Raw genomic sequence first — 13466 nt, forward strand, 5'->3', positions numbered from 1 at the left:
AAACTTCTTCAGACCCAGAAATATTTGTGTCTGTAGACATTTAGTTCTTTGGAATAAAAAGGTAAAAAATCTGATTAAATATAAGACAATAGTATAATCTTTCTTTAAAATGATGTGAACCAGTCATCTCTCTTACCAACTTAGTTTGCTTATAGCTATGATGATAAATCTAGATGCACTGCACAATCTTTAAAAAAAAAAGTAACTTTCAAACTTTATATAAGAATCTAGAAAGATTGTTTAACTTATAAAGGCTTAGGTAACATGCAGAAGTTTGCTTTTGAGAAACATTAGACAAAGGTCAGTCTCATTCTCTCATAAACTAGTTTTACTTGTACAATTGCTGTCTCTATTTTCTTACTCAAATAGTTTTACACACACACAAAGCATTCAATAAAAAAAGAAATTATAGGGCCTACCCTGGTGGCGCAGCACTTGAGCGCTGGGCTGCGAGGCTGCCCGCAGCCTCTGCAGCACCGGTTCGTTCCCTGGCCCCCAGTGAGGGTCCCACAAAAAAAAAAAAAGAAATTATAACACACTTAATGTTTTATCTTTGGATTTAAATGTCTTTTGTTGGGTGCTTTGCCTATCTCTATTCTTTCTCTCTAATCCCCTACTCTGTCTCTCCATATTCCCAATACTATTTCTCTCTCCCTCACCGTGCAACTGCTTCATAATGTAATATTTATCCTTCTCATATAAGCATGAACATAAAGTTACTAAATTTGCTATTATTTTACCAAAACACAATCATATTATACACAAGCTATTGTGAATGATTCCCTGTACAAGTGATAGAGATCTCACTTCCTCTTTTTATGAACTGAAACAATCACCACTGTGAAGCAAATTCAAAGTACAGTAAAAGAGATTTGTTAAGGGTTTATCAGAGCCAAACTGAGGACCCAGTCCTTAGCATCTTGGGCCTACTTTTATATAAGTAAAACACATGCCCAGAAAGATTACATAATTATTTTACTTAATAGGAAAGAAGGCATCTAGTTATTTTCTAACATTTTCACTTAGCTAAAGGAGGCTGGTTTCTAACAAACTTATTACATTGATAAAGGAGGAACACTATCAAAGTACTCAACTTTGATAAAAGTTCAAAGCAACCCCTTAATTTTACAGAGTTAATTTAGTTAATTTAGTCAGAGCTGTTTGTGTTTGGGATGATGTGAAGACTGAAGATCATTTGCATCTCTTATCCATAGAGTAGCACAATAGATGTGAGGGCACAGAGGGCCATTATCTCCTGTTCCTACTGTCCAAAGTTTACAGACACCACAGGGGCTCAGTCTGGGCACTTTTCAGATTTCCTTTGTTTCTCTACACAGGCTTCTTCACAGCAGGTGCCCCATTGCTCTGCTTACTCCAGTCTCTTGGGGCACCCCTCCACATGTAGAGTGGAGGTAGATACTTTCCAACAGAGCAAAATGTAGAATTTTTTTTTATTTTCATCCACATTTTGAATCCCCACCCTACCCTTAGTAAATGTGATTTGGGCAAATCATTCTGTTGCTAGTCCTAAATCTAAAATGGAGATAATTACATTACATAATTAATTCAGTTGTTATTAGGCATAATAAATTAATGTATAGAAAGAGCTTATAAGAGTACATTACTCAAAGTGTGTTCCATTAAAGCATTAGCTATTATTATTTGTAATAGTTCTAAAATATTATTTCATGTTGATGTGCCAAAATGCATCCACCAGGAAAGCTCTAATGAAATAATGGATCTAGGCAATGATTACTGATGGATGCTAAATCCTTTGGGTGAACAATATAATGGTCATCATGTTAGGGGGAAAAGATGTCCTGAGCAAACTCCATACAGGCTTTGTGGACTACCCCCCACGACACTGTGAACTACAAATCCCATGATCACCAAAGGGAAGGTTGTGTGGACCTGAGGGCGGAGTTAAGCAACTAGGCTCTCGGTTTGGGTATTTAACTGGCCATGTGGCTGGGGGTTGGGGGAGTGTCAAGGGCTTGGCCACGAGGTGTGCTAGTTTTTTTTTTGCCAGCTTGGCGGGTCATTGGGATTCCAGATCAGCGTAACAGGTAGGACGCATTTACCAACTTTTCTCCCGCTATTTTTCTCTGAGTTATTCATTTCCCATTTCCCCTTCCCTTGTAAATAAACCTTTTATCAACCTTTGTGTATGTCTGCAGTTTAGCATTAGTAAGTCCCCTTTAAGCACATGGGTGAGGACCCACAGTCAGGCAACCCATTTTATATTGGGGTTTGCCCTGTAACAGTCAGACCGACAACACCTAAATCCATACTTAATATTAACAATGAAAACTAGATATATACTTAGAAGCTATATAATACAGATGTGCTAATATTTAGCATCATCTATGTAATTCAAATAATTAAACTAAAATCTAGAAGATTCTTAGTATCTAATAACTGATCAATTTCCCAGTCTGTTTCCAAAAATGAGGACTCAAGTGATATACTAAATAAAACCATAAGGGTACAAACAGTTAAATCTAGAATAAAAATAAAAAGTATGCCCAAATTTCTTCAACAAATAAATTGCCTGGAAAAAAAAAAGAAGGGAGGAAATCTCATAGATTAAATGGAGACTTGGGAAACAAAATGTAATGGGTAGATCTTATTAGTACTCTGATTTAAACACTTCAACTATAACAAGCATTTTTGAATCAAAGAGGAACTTTGAAAATCAGGTGAATAGCAGACATTGAAGGTGCCTAAGTCAAACCATCCTGAGATTCTCACAGCTGTTCTCCTTAAGACACTTCATTTAGGTATGCACACATTTTGAGCTAAAAGCAATTATCTCTTGTGGCTGAGGATCAATTTCTATCCTTGCCTAAGTTCTTCAATTTTCCTTATTGAGTAAGAAATCATCACGTCATAAGCTTTTGCCTTCTTCCTAATGGAAAAAGCAATCATTGCCCACCTTATTATTACCTAGAAGAATTTAATCGAGGGGCTGTCTTTCAGTTGTAGGTTTATCAGTTTCGTGTCCTCTCTAGGCATATCACCTTTGATCTCAGAATAATGATGAGATAACCCCTTTTTTTCACTGTCATATAACATTCCCCTTCCCAGTCTGTTCCTAAAAACAGCATAAATGTTCCTGGTTTGCTCCATTGTTCTTTAGAATTTGCAGCCATGCAAATTTTCCATGTGTATGTAATTAGATTTTAGCCATTTTCTCCTACTTATCTGCTTGATGTTAATTCATTTGCCTGTTCAGCCTTAGAAAACCTGGATGGGTTGGGGAAATTTCCCCCTACACGCCAATAATAGTAAATTTACAATTAATTCTCCCAGTCTTAATGATATTGTGGTGATTAAAAAAAATCTTTATTAAGTTTATTTAAGTATATAAAATGCTAGGATGTATTTTGACATTCCAGGAAGAAAAAAGTGAAGGGGTAGATAAACTAAAATTGAAAATATTGTTGATAATTTTTCATTGTGATTGGATGAATTTGTAGCTATTTGTTATATTGTGCTGTCCACTTTTTTTTTAAAAAAAGATTTTATTTATTTATGTATTCAAGAACTGGGGTGTAAGCCAGTGGTGCAGGGCTGAAAAGTCATCAGAGACAGTGGGGAGCAGAACAGGCAGATTCCCTGAAATACATTGCTGAAGGGAGTAGTGGGGGGAGACAGGAGAGGTCTGCTTGAGCCATGTGGGTTAGCTCCCTGGAGGGCTGGGGATGGACCTGGTGCTGCAGTGGCTGGCAATAGCTTGACAGCATTGTGTCTTTAACCCCTTTGCCACCAGGGAGCCCTGTGCTGTCCACTTTTATGTATGTATGAAATTTTTCATAATAAGTGATTTTCACTTTAAAGGTTTATTCAAACATACCCTTATTGAGGGGCATTTACTTACTTTTGGCTTTTATAACATTAGGAAACATGCGATAATACTGCATACTTATATATGTAGTGTTCTGTACTAATGCTTTCTTTTAGTTCTATAGGATAGATTTCCAGTACAATTACTAGATCTCAGGTTCTGTATAAATTTTTACATTTCAATTCTGTTGCCATTGTGAAAAAACAGACAGAAGTAGAACCATTTTAAAATAGGGCTAGAATTGTCAAGGTGTTTCTTGTCTATTTGTATTGGGTCAAAAGACCTTTGGACTGAACCAAACTGTAATTGTTACATGAACCCTTGTTTAAGAACTCAGCATGAGAACAGACATCCTGTTCACAAGACTGGTGATTATTGGCTTCTGCCACAGGATTGAATCAGTAACCAATTATGTATAGCCAAGACTAGTTGAAGCTTGTTAACACTGTTGAAAATAGAAAAATCAGGCTCAAGACGGAGTCATGCATATCAAGCCTCCACCCAGATTTAATATCTATTGCAGTTTCAACGTACCCCAAAGGTGTCAACCTAAACCATTCAATGTGGAATTTCCATATCAGCACCTGAGAAGTAGCCTGCGTAGTAAGAAGTCAGGGACAGTGATTTAACCTGAATTAATATTTTATTTTGCTAATAACCTGTATCACCCTCTCTCTAGCTGTATAAAAGTAACCTCCATTATGGGATACTTTCCAATTTTATAAATTATTTAATAAAGTCAATTAGATCTCTAAATTTGTGAATTTTGATTTTTAGCAACACTAATTAACTCTTTTCTTTGACCAGTTACCTCATCTTTCCCTTTTCTTCCTATTAAACAAAACTTCAATCTTAACCCTTCTTGGAACAATTTTTTAGGCTCTATCTAAAACTGTATATTCCCATATTATTAGTCTATAATCCTAAATAATTGTTCTTCATTTTTAGGTCACACATTGCTTTCTAAAAACACCTATAAGCTTTTACATTTGCACTAACAATTAATAATAACTTTATTCTCTCATACTTTATACATTTGCTTTTAACACTACTTTGAAAGTATACCAGTCTGAGGGATCTAAAACTATTTAACTTTTTTTTTAATTTGCCTTTATCTTACTACTTGGATATTGAACACAATTTTTACATCACAGTTACTCAGATGTGCTCCTTTGTGATTTGCCTTTTAATATTCTTAAATTTTTTTCTACTGGGATATTTGTTTCTTGTTATTAAGTTCTATGAGTAATAGATGTTAACTTTATCTGCCATATGCATTTTTAATGTTTTATTTTTTATTTTTTTAATACTTTATATTTTTTAAAGATCTATTTATTTATGCACACAAGAACTGGGGTATAGGCCAGAGGTGCAGGGGGTGAGAGGATTCACCAGAGACAGAGTGGGGAACAGAACAGGCAGACTGACTGAAACACACTGCTGAGGGGAGCAGAGGGCAAGTCAGGAGAGGTCCGCTGTTCCATGTTGGTAGCTCCCTGCCTGGGGATCGAACTCATGCTGCAGTGGCTGTGGATAGCTTCATAGTGCTGTGTCTTAACCCCTTGTGCCACCAGGGAGGCCCCATATTTTTTTAATACTTTATTTTATATAATTCTTATATCATTTTTCATTTTTGCACAATGTATGCATTTTCATTTTGGTTATATTCCCCATACAAATTGCACCTCCCCTTATTTTGACCCTAATCCTTCCTCTCCCCCACCCCATAGTGTGTCTCTGGTTTATAGTTGCTTGTTGATTTTGATTTTTACTTTGAGTGAGACCATCTGGTATTTTTCTTTTTCTTTCTGACTTATTTTGCTGAGCATGATCCCTTCTAACTCCATCCATGTTGCTGCAAACTGCATGTGTTTGTCTTTTTGATTGCTGTGTAATATTCCACTGTGTATATGTACCACATCTTCTTGATCCAGTCATCTATTTTTGGGCATTTGGTTGTTTCCATAGCTTAACTATTGTAAATAGTGCTGCTATAATCACATTTTAGTATATATAATATATCTATCACCTTTTATGTTCTTTCAAGTAATATGTCTAATAGTCACAGAACTATATGTTTTTTTCTTTTTTTAAATTTATTTTGGGTTTTTCATCTTGATTAAAATTTTCTCTCCTACGTATAAGTTACACAGTCTTCAACATTTTCTTCCAAATTTGTGTGATCTAATCTTTTTTTCTTCCAGCTAATTATCTCTATTCTGAATGTATTTATCAAACTTCCAATGAATTTATCTTTTATTGGTCTTTAAGTGATTAGATTTTGAACTTTTTTATCTTATTAGTTTTTCCACTTTACTAACTTAGCTTTTAGCTTTATGTATTCCTTTCTCCTATTTTTTTTTATTGTGATGTGTTTTTTTTTAAAGATTTATTTATGCATACAAGAACTGGGATACAGGCCAGAGGTGTGGGGGGTAAGAGGATTTACCAGAGACAGAGTGGGGAACAGATCAGGCAGATTGAGTGAAATTCACTCTTGATGGGAGCAGCGGGCAAGTCAGGAGAGGTCTGCCACGTGGGTAGCTTCCTGGACCCCTGGTCGGCTGGGAGATTGAACTCATGCTGCAGAGGCTGTGGATAGCTTCATAGAGCTGTGCTTAACCCCTTGCACCACCAGAGAGGCCCTTTTTTGTAATGCTTTTTAGACATTTTTTTCTCTCTTAACAGATCTAGGTACATAGATATAAACATGAATACATGTACATATATATGCATATATATTTAAATCAAGTTTTTTGATTATCTTCTATTATTCCATGATTGAATTTCTTTTTTGGTCAGTTCCTCCCAGCAGTACTTGGTCGAAAGTCACCATTGGTAAGGTTTTAATTTTCTCAGTGGGATTGGATCAGCTGCTAATCTACCTTAGCAAAAATAATAACATAGATGAACGGAAATGCAACTGTCTGTGCATCTGTAGACTTCTCAAATTTTAATGCCTCCATAAGTCTTCTGGGAATCTTTATTAATCCTGGCTATGATTCAGTAGATCTGGGCTGGGGTCTGAGAGTCTGCATTTATAAAGCAACCAGAAGATACCATCATTGCCATGGTCAAGAACACACTAAGCATAGCAAAGGACTAGCATGTGCCAGTCGGAAGTTTATCATTTTCAAGTGCAAGCACCACGAGCTTTTATTTCTGCTGGCAGTTTCGTCACATGGAAAATTGCATTTTCAGTCCTTAATGTTATAAAACACCTTTAGTCCTGTTTTGCTACCCCTGTAGGATGAGGAAATCCAGCAGTTTCCCCCAGAAACCCTCATTTTTCTTCCTAGGGATTTGTGAGTTTCTATATGAAATTCTCTCCATGAGTCATATGATTTTGATTAGCACTTCATATCTCTCCATCATTGGTTTCCAGGGCATCTGAAGACCAGGACAAAGGTCTTCTTTTCCTCCCATCTGTTGTTAGAAGCCATGGCCTGGCTTATAACCTCCAGATCCCCAGTCAGCTGGGCAGCAGCTGTTTGCTCAAGAAATGTGGTTTGATATTGATTTGACTTCAGGGACATGTGAAGTTACTATCGCCACTTGCAAAAGAAACTCTACTATACTTTTTAAACCAGAAGTGGTTTTCATGTTAATAGAAAATGTACATATATTGTTTAAGTTTAATACTGTGAGTCTGATCTAGGCTTCTCTAAAGACCTGGATTTTAAGTAGAAAAAGGGGAAAGATCAAATGGAATCACTGATCTGTAAACAAGAAGACCTAGTATTCTGTTAGAAGAATGCCTTTTGACATTTCACTGAAGAAAGTCAAGATGATATTTTATACCTGGGGGCCCAAACAACCAAAAAAAGGAAAAAAAAAAAAGAATGTATAAGTAGTCAAAAATTTTAAAGAGTACAGAATCACTATTTCTCTACTCCTTCTGTCTTCTATGGCAGGATCCTGGCACTGTTGTACATACAGATAAAAGAATAAAGCTTGTACATTGGGATTTTCCTCTCTATATTTTCTAAGTGACTGGTATGTCTTCGTACCTTTCCTCTGCATCATGAAAGAGGAAGCCCAACAATAGTTGCTGAGCAAATGCCAGCTGTCTTATTTTGCGTCTGTTCATTCCTGGAGTTGTCAAGATATAACTTATAAGATATTTCCTTTTTTACCCCAAATCACCACTATATATATTTTTATATTTACAATAACTCGTTATGCCAACAGTGATGCACTTTCCACAGGAAACATTTTTACCCTGTTTTAATAAGATCAATCTGCATGGACTATAAGGGAAAAGAGCAGCTGCAGGCAGAATAAACAGGGCTGCTATGAAACAGGAAAGGTCTCCTTAGGAAAGAACAGTGCCTTTAACTGTGTGACCTAATGGAAGAGCCGCAGACATAAAAATGCAGTTCTTCCCAGGCATGATGCTTTCATTCTTCTGTAACTGCCCTGGTGAGAAAAACTCCCAAAGACACTATAAAAGAGCAGTGCTGTTGTCATTATCATTCCTGTGAAAAGAAAAACCTTGTGTCTCAAGACTTTTTTTCCATTTTTAAGATATCTCAGTTTGAAAACTTAAATATGATTTCAGAACGCTGCTTCTAACCTAGTCCAACTCTAATACAGTAAATACTCAATTTCAACTACTCAATGCAGCTCTACTTAAATTATTTCTAATAAAGTTTCAAAAGATCATTTATTACAGTCTTGATACCACCTCTGGGATACTATGTCACATGTGTGAACCAATAGAGATGCACCAACATTTCATGATCATATAGATAATAAACCCTGCAATGATAGAACTCATGTGTTAAACTATATATCACCTACTACTTTGGGGACAACATCATAAGACTATAGCTCTCAAAGAAACCTCTGGAGACTACCAAATTCACACATTTCTTTGCAGACATCTCAAAATCTTTTAAGACTAATAGTTATTTGTTCTTTATAAACATATTCCAGCATAGAGAATACAAAATTTTCAAGTGTTTTTTATTTTAATCATTGATGGGCTTCTACTTATTTAATTCAAATCTCATTTATTTAAGTATTTTTTTTCCAAAACTGTAGCATTTTATTTGCTAGGGAAACGGGCAAAAAAAAAAAAAATGAAGAAACTGAGTCGTAGAGTGAGCAGGATTAGAAATCTGCCTTCTTTTCCTATAATATGCTGCCTCAAATTTAACAAAAAGATATATGCTGCATGCAATAGTACTTTAAAATACCTCAGCTGTTACTTTTGTTAAAAATCCAATGAAGTTAATTTCAAAGATCTAATTGGCTTTATTAAATGATTCATGAATTGGGTAACATCCCATCCAGCAATTAGAAGGGTGTTGCAAGAAGTTATGCAAAATGGAAGATTTTTATAGTCAGAAAGAGGGCTGAACAAGGTCATTTGCAAAAAAGGATTGTTTCATGCAAAATCACCTTCTAATTAAGGGAAAGCAAGGGATCTTACCCTGCAGATTACCTCAGTAGTGCCAACCTAGAAACTCTAGGTTGATTACTTTAGATTTCTTCTTTTTGGGAGATACGTTTTAGGTGGTAAGCCTGGTATGAGGGACTACATTTTGAGACTTTTTTTTTTTAAAGAATTTATTTATGCATGTAAGAACTGGGGTGTAAGCCAGAGGTGGGGTGCGGAAGAATGGAAAGCAGAACAGGCAGACTGACTGAAATACACTGCTCAGTGGAGCAGCGGGCAACGCAGGGGAGGTCTGCCCATATGTGGGTTGCTCATTGGCCAGCCAGGGATCAGGGGTCTAACTTGTGCTGCAGTGGCCCACAGCTTGGTAGCGCTGCTGCCTTTAATCCCTGTGCCACCAGGGAGGCCTGTTTGTTTTGTTTTTTAAAACTGTTCAGAGTCACTTTTCTTTGCATTTTTGTATTCTTAATTCTTTCACTTTTAGACACAATATAAGAAAGGATGATAAAGAAACATGTAAATGTGGCATAATTTTTTTACAGGGTACACTACAATTAGTTAATGTAGGGTAAGAAAATATCAGGCTTTTCTGCCCTTCGCCATCAGATAGATGATGGATCCTTGTCCTGAATGCATGCCTGATGGCGGGCACCTGGAGTAGGGTGTGGGCATAGGTAGATGGGATTCAGCTGAGCTAAGACTGTGCTTTTAAGGGCGGCGTCACGGGGGGACGCCAGCAGCCCCAGCCAGCAGCAGCAGAACCTGAAGGAGAAGCCGACGCAGAAGCAGAGAACGCCAGAGAGCCCAGATAGAGTAAAGACTTGCTGGGGGGCTGGGAGGCTGCCAGCCTCCCAGCCCCCAGCCAGCACCCTGCCTGCCATATGCTGGTGAACCCCCATAAAAGACTGCAAAACCACTGAGGACTCTGACTCCTCCTTTACCGGTCTGCATGGGGATCAGAAAACCTGCACTGTGCCCAGTCCTGACCTTACAATTGGCGTAGTCGGCAGGATCCATGCAGACGGGTATTGGAGCCTCCGAAGAACCTGGAGGGACTAAGGAGCAGACTTTGCCTGTGACGACGCTGGAGGCACCATGGCGGTATAGAAGATGGATACGTCCACGAGCTACAGGATGAGACTGGCGTGAGGAGACGCCCGAAAGGACCAGCCAACGACACTGGGAAGGACCAGCCAACGACACCGATAGGACAGCCAACGACACCGGAAAGGACAGCCAATGACCCCTGAGGCAGCAGGCCATTGCTGAAGCAGGGAGAGGCCAATGGACTGATAGACTGATGAACTGATGATTTTTGGACTGACAATCCTGCCAGAAGGCGGAGGACCTTAGCAGGTTATGTTTATTTTTTGAGAATCGGGGGTGGCCAGTGGGCCTAGATGGCCAAAAGCAGCCTGTGTATGCCCAGTGGCCAGGTGGAGGAGAAAAGCCAACTGAGAAAGCAAAAGCTGGTACTGATGATAAGTTGAGAAGCCCTGAGCGGCTGTTAAGCAGCCTGGGTATGCTGAAGAACTGTGAGTCTCGTAAAATCACCTGTGGGTGATGCCCTGCTCATTCTTGAGCGAGGGTGAGGAGCTGAGGAACCTGTCCTTGGGGGACGGGTGGGGAATGTGGCTTGGGGTGGAGCCCAAGCCGAATGCAGAGTTTTGATCCCCTACCCATTGATTGTGCAGTGGGTGGCTTGAGTGGCAGGGGTCTGTGAGTCGCATGGGTGGCCATGAAGGCCGAGTGTTGGAGCGACTGCAGACAGAAACCCTGAGGGTTGGTGATTACCCCAACAGAATAAATTGCCAATCCCAGAGCTAGTGCATTCCTGGGGGTGGATGCTGTGTGTGGCTTGTAGCCGAGACTACAGCCAGAGAAGGCCAGGAAGCCTGACGGCTCCTAGCGTGTGTTATAGTAGATGCTGAGTGTTCCCCTCCCTCGTATGAGCAGTGCCTTCGGCAGATTTGGTGGCTCATCTGCTGGTACCAATAATTGTCTTTTGCACTTGGTTGGTGCCCTGCCTGGACTTATTTGTGTTCTGTTGTATTTTGTTATATTGTATTTTGTTATATTTGATGTATTTGCTTTTGTGGGCCATGGCTGCATTGTTTGTTTGCTTAGAAAATTGTATATGTATGTATAGACTGTATGGGCAGAAACCCTGAGGGGGTGGACCTGTAGGGTAAAGAAAATATCAGGCTTTTCTGCCCTTCCGCCATCAGGATAGATGATGGATCCTTGTCCTGAATGCATGCCTGATGGCGGGCACCTGGAGTAGGGTGTGGGCATAGGTAGATGGGATTCAGCTGAGCTAAGACTGTGCTTTTAAGGGCGGCGTCACGGGGGACGCCAAGCAGCCCCAGCCAGCAGCAGCAGAACCTGAAGGAGAAGCCGACGGCAGAAGCAGAGAACGCCAGAGAGCCCAGATAGAGTAAAGACTTGCTGGGGGGCTGGGAGGCCTGCCAGCCTCCCAGCCCCCAGCCCAGCAACCCCCTGCCTGCCATAATGCCTGGTGAACCCCAAAATAAAAGACCTGCAAAACCACTGAGGACTCTGACTCTCCTTTACCGGTCTGCATGGGATCAGAAAACCTGCACTGTGCCCAGTCCTGACCTTACAGTTAAATTCTCATAAATTGATAGAAAATTTAGTCTATTTTACTCACTGAAGAAAATGAAATTAAGCTAGATTTCTAAGGTTCCTTCCTATTTGATTTAAATCAATTCAAATTTGCTTAATGAAAGACATTCTAATGTTTTCAATGCTAAATATTACCCACCATACAAATCCAGGGCTTCATGATACATTCATATAAGGAAACCAATATGAACTCCACAGTTTAGTTGAGTGATGTTTATTTAAAGAAAGGTCTGAATGAACTAAGTCTGTGTTTCATTAACATTATGGCTGTGTGGGGGTTGCAATTATGATCTTACACTTTGTTTTTCCAATTCATTTTTAAGATCTTAAAGAATTGTGAGAAATCAAGGTTAATCAACCCATCAGAGATCAGAATGACAATCATCTGCATATTATAATTCCTTCTTATACTTTAAAGTTTTTCTACCCCACAGGAATACACTATAATTTCAATGACATACTCTTTATAAACAGAGCGCAGAAATGAATGGACTTGGGGAATGGAAAAGAATTGGTTGGCAAAAATAAGAGACTCTCAAGTTGCACATTCTTATGGTAATCTGCACTGAATGAATACTATTGTGGGTCTTGCTTTCTGCAGCAGCAGTTTTCCCCCTACTAATGTAACTAAGAATGGAATAGTATCTCATCCCTATGGTACAAGGACAAAAACTAGAAAAAACAATGTCAAAACCATCACAGACTCCTTCAATTTTTTCCCACTCTACTCAAAGCTTCAACTTCACTTCACCCCATTAAACCCTTGTAGTCAACAGATGGCCCAGTTTTATAATGTTCAGTAACTGTCTCTTGATACAATTTCCTGAACTTTCTTTCCCACCTGAAAATCTCTATCATCATTCATTCAATTTAATCAGATCTACCTGCATCCTTCCTTCCATTTCCTAAGCAAATTTTTATAGGTTATTTAATCTCTCTGGTCCCTCAAATAAGAATAATGCTTTCCTTACAGGATATGTAAAATTTTAGATAGAGTATCTCTCTAATTAAGTTTGTTAGTAGACTGGCTCAAGTTGGCACCTCATGTGTGCCCAATAAATAGCTGTTGTTATTTTTATCCATGAGAAATTATCTTTCCTCCTTAGCAAGGATAATTTCAACCATCTTTCTAGGATTATCAATGACCTTCAATCTATACCAGAGACATCTTTTAAAAAAGGGAGATTTCATGTTCCCTGCCTCATCTTAAGAGGTGTGGAGCTGAGATGCCAGAGGAAGCTTGAGATAGAGAAGACACATAGGAAGGGGAGATACTTGGAGATCGACTTGTGAAGAAGGCCCACTTGCTTCTTACCTATGGACTTGCTCCAGGGACTTGGAGGAGACATGTGTTGTGGAGACATTAAAGAACACTTGGAGGAGACACAGAGAACACAGAGAGATACACATGGAAGAAACATCTGCTTGCTTCTCAGTTTTGAAACTTTTACCATGGACTTGGGGCACATAAGGAGTTAAAGCAGGTAAAGACACTTGGAAGAGACAAGTGGATGACAGATATATGATGACAATGGCAACTGTTATCTTGATTTGAACTCTGATTTTATT

This window comes from Talpa occidentalis, unplaced genomic scaffold (assembly GCF_014898055.3).
Source record: "Talpa occidentalis isolate TD23 unplaced genomic scaffold, MPIMG_talOcc4v2.1 talOcc4.4, whole genome shotgun sequence".
NCBI lineage: Eukaryota > Metazoa > Chordata > Mammalia > Eulipotyphla > Talpidae > Talpa > Talpa occidentalis.